Source organism: Silene latifolia, unplaced genomic scaffold (assembly GCF_048544455.1).
Source record: "Silene latifolia isolate original U9 population unplaced genomic scaffold, ASM4854445v1 scaffold_73, whole genome shotgun sequence".
In the NCBI taxonomy this organism is placed as follows: Eukaryota; Viridiplantae; Streptophyta; class Magnoliopsida; order Caryophyllales; family Caryophyllaceae; genus Silene; species Silene latifolia.
Genome location: NW_027413640.1, coordinates 1,359,217 through 1,363,667, shown reverse-complemented (window position 1 = coordinate 1,363,667; position 4,451 = coordinate 1,359,217). Strand labels below are relative to the sequence as shown.

The 4,451-nt window shown below is 38.9% G+C and overlaps 1 non-coding gene across 1 annotated transcript; it reads right to left on the bottom strand.

The window, feature by feature from the left end:
* Positions 1–2,026: 2,026 nt before the first annotated feature.
* Positions 2,027–2,133, bottom strand: LOC141640213 (small nucleolar RNA R71). The gene has a single exon (XR_012542903.1). It is a non-coding gene; the product is annotated as a small nucleolar RNA R71 (small nucleolar RNA).
* Between the last annotated feature and the right edge of the window lie 2,318 nt (positions 2,134–4,451).

Here is a 4,451-nt window from a genome sequence, read left to right as displayed (position 1 = left end):
TCTCCCAAAGACGCCCGGGCAGAGACTCCTGAATCCGGTCGTCCCGTGCCTAAGACGCACGGATTCCAAGACAGCGCAAATCCGTTTCTTCAAGCTTCAAGAAAGATGCCCTTCCTTCAGAAAATACCGGCGTTTCCCTAAGTAGGGACTTAATCGTCATTTAAGCCCTTAGTTAACCCTAATGCATCCACCTAATTTCCACTATAAATACCCCATTAGTTTAATTAGAAGAGCATGTTCTTCTTATCAATTCTTAGAGTAGTTAATATCAATCAAATCTCTCTTTAGTTTTGTAATCAACAATTAATCAAGTTTTAATACAAGTTTTATTTCCTTAATCTCTCTTTTGCTCATCCTTTATTTTGGGTAATTGAAGATTATTTGGGTTATTATTAGGAGATTGACAACCTCTCAATCAAGCATCAAGTACTTCTATTATTCTTTGCTTTATTATTGGAATCATTAGTAGGTATAATTCTCTTAATCCCTTTTTAATTATTGCTAATTACTTTCATTTGTTCATCATGTTTCACTTTGTTGGTATAATTGACAACCTTGCTAGCATGTTCAACATGATAATGAGTGAGTAGTTTCATAGCTAGGGTTAATGGGTAATTAGGGGAAACCAACATGGGGAATGATTCATGATTAAATTAATATGCTTTCATGGTTTATTTGCTTGATTGTTTTGATCTCAACTCATGCACATGTTATGTTTGATGAAATGTGAGCCAATGAATCCTTGCATTTTTTTACCCATCACCTATCTTTTCAATGAGACTTGTAAGACATAAACCAACTCGAGTCTCATTAGACCATGCATGTTGTTGAGTAGGGAAGACTAAGTCGACTTGTAGGTGTTGTACAATCTAATCGATTCGGCTCCGGGACCCAAACTTTCCTAGGATTGTAAGATATAACCCAACTCAATCCATCACAACAATAATTGCTTGCTTATAATTTGAGAACATGTTTGTATGATCAATTCCCATGAATCCCCTATGACCCCATGACACCCTAGTGCTTTTTATCAATTGTTTACAACCCTTTCAATTCATCTTGCTTATTTACTTTCATTGCTATTTAGTTTAGTGACTTTCTACATCAACCCAAATTGTGACACCCCTAAGACACCACTAGTTTCAATAGAAATCTCATCTCAATTCCCGTCCCTTGGGATCCGACCTTTACTTGCCTCTTTACTTATTGTAGAGTTGTTTGTGAAGTTATAAATTGTGTTTTGGTCTAGGTGCTTCCAACGACAATTGTTCCGAAAAATAGAATATAGCATCCGAAATAGTCCGACCAAAAATGGCGTTGTTTTGTCGGGGACGGTGTTATCTTGATTTAGATTTTCTTATATTGTTATTAGTTGTGTCTTTCTTTGCCTTGAGGAAGTAAAACTCCTCAAGGTTTGTTCTAATTATTTTCGAGTTGTTTGATATTTTGCATGTCTAGAAGGTCACAAGGTGATTTGTTACCTTTTGACCGTGAAATTGAAAGAACTTTGACAACCAATAGAAGACTTGCTAGGAGAAATTTGAGAGGTATTAGTGAGGTTGTAGACATTCAACCAACTATTGAGTTCATCAACCCTTTTGCAAGAGAAGGTGAGGAGAACCCAACACAAAATACAACACAAAATCAACCCACAATGCCTAAGTTTTCATCACATTCCGTACCCACCGAGGAGAACCTACCCAATGGTACTCCCACACCACAACATCTAACAGGAAATTTCATTGCCAAATCCGCATTTATCCAATTAGTCGAAAGGAGCCAATTTGGGGGGATACCTAGTGAAGACCCTCATTCTCATATGGAAACCTTTTGTGACTATTGTGATGCGATTTCTCAAACCGGTGTAACTCAAGACCAAATTCGATGGGTCTTATTTCCTTTTTCTCTAATTGGCACCGCGAAACAATGGTTGAAGGGCCTTGATAAGGCCACCCTCGGAATTGATTCTTGGAAAAAGTTGGCTCTAGCTTTCTACAAAAAATTCTACCCACCGGAAAAGACTAACATGCTAAGAGCTCAAATTATGGGTTTTAAGCAAAGGGATGAAGAATCTTTGTATGAAGCTTGTGAGCGGTTCAAGGGAATTTGTCGCTCATGTCCTCACCATGGACTTAGCGAGTGGTTCTTGGTACAACAATTTTAGAACGGTCTATATGAAGATTCAAGGAACATTCTCAACATGGGATCAAATGGGATGTTCACCGAAGTTGGTGACAATCAAACTTGGAACAAAATTGAGGAAATGGCGGTCCATAACTCACAATATAGTAGACCTCGCAATGCTACTAGAGGAGGAAAGCATGAAGTGGACTCCGTTACTTAATTGGGTGCTCAACTTAGTGCTCACATTGACACAATAAATTTGAAGTCTGAAAAAGCTATGGCCAGACTTGAAGAAGCCTCGAAATCACCAAAGCATCATGTTAATGCCATGACGGCATCCTCATCAATCCCAAGTGGGATATGTGAGAATTGTGGAACTTTGGGACATGACTCAAGTGAATGTAGGGGAACAAATGAACAAGTGAATGCTTTCCAAGCATACGAGAGTGGTACCCCTTATTCCAACTATTACAATTGAAACACCAAATTCCATCCAAATCTCTCATACAAAAGCCAAAATGTTCAAAACCCTCAAACAACATACACCCCACCTCCCATGAGAAACCAAAATCAAAGACCCTTTTACAACCAAAACCAAGGTTACCAAAATCAAAATCCATACAATCAACAAAATGACCAAGGTTTTGATGTTCAAAAAGCGGTCCTTCAAATGCAAAAGAATCAACAAGAATTTTTCACTCAAATTCAAAAAGATAGTCAAGCAAAGGAAACCACCATCAACAACATCCTAGCTCACACCAAAATTTTGGAAACCCAATTAACTCAACTAGCATCTTCAAGCTCACAAAGACAAAAGGGGCAATTACCACCTCAAAGTAATCCCCCAAGACATGAAACGGTTAGTGCCATTCACTTGAGAAGTGGCACAAGGTATGAAGCACCAAGGAAGCAAGTTGAGGATGAAGTTGTGGAAGCTAGTGATAAGGAAGAAATTGTGCAAAACTCCAAAGATGGAGAATCATCAAAGGAAGAAATTTCAAAGAAAAATGAAGACAAGGTCAAGGAGAAGGAGCCCATTGTGATTAGACTTCCTTTTCCAAGTCGTCAAGCCAAGCCCAAATTTGATGACCAACTTGGAAAGTTTATGGAAATTGTGAAGAATTTGGAAGTCTCAATTCCTTTCACGGAATTAATCAATCACGTGCCAGCCTATGCGAAATACATGAAAGACATCCTCACAAAGAAGAAATCGATCCGGAAGCTTGAGACTATTGCCTTCACTAAGGTGAGTAGTGCAATACTTCAAGGGAGTTCACCTCCAAAACTCAAGGATCCGGGAAGCTTCTCAATACCGTGTACCATTGGCGACACCACGATCAACAAAGCCTTATGTGATCTAGGGGCTAGTGTGAGTGTTATGCCGTACTCGGTGAGTAAAAGCTTGGGGATGGGAGAGCTTAAATGCACCAATATCACACTCCAAATGGCCGATAGATCGACGAAGACACCATTAGGGATATGGGAAGATGTTCCCGTACGAATTGGGAAATTTTTCATCCCGGTGGACTTTGTCATTGTTGATATGGAAGAAGATTCCAACATTCCAATCATTCTAGAAAGACCTTTCTTACATACCGCGGGTGCGGTGATTGATGTGAAACATGGAGAGCTCACTCTAGAAGTGGGAGATGAGAGTATAACTTTCAATCTTGACAAGACTATGAGAGCTCCCCGTTTAGATGAACCATGTTTTATGATCGATCATTATAGCCGGAAGGATGATAGGAAGAAGTCAGAACTCCAATGGAAAAAGAAAATTGAAGATGCACCATTCAAAGAACAAGTGAATTGTAACAAAGGGAGCTTTAAAAGCTCACCGAAATCAAGCAATGAAGAAGATGGCCTCATTGGCCAAAACAAGAAATTGGGAGAATTGTCTCTATCAACTCAAGAGATCTTTAGTGATCAAGTGGATGAAGTGTGTGGTCTTTGGGACGATGAGTTTGAAGGGATTTTCAATCCCTACATTGGTAATGCTATCGATCAAGACCGACAACAAGGGCAAAGATATATTGAAGAACTTTATCACGACAATGAACAAGCTTTTGATTACTTTTTCAAGGTGTTGAGCAACATCAACAACACCTTGGACATGCCCCCTTGACATATCATTAAGAATGAGAGTTTGGTGGAGTCCTCCCTAAACCACCATTTGTAAATATTTCTAACTCCCTAACTCGCATTTTAAATTCTTAATTTGCAATTTTTGTCATTTTTGGATTTTTTATGCCTTGATCAAGATGATTATCATGTTTGAGAGAAGTGAGGGAGGGACTAATAATTTCAATTAATGTGTAGTGCTTTAG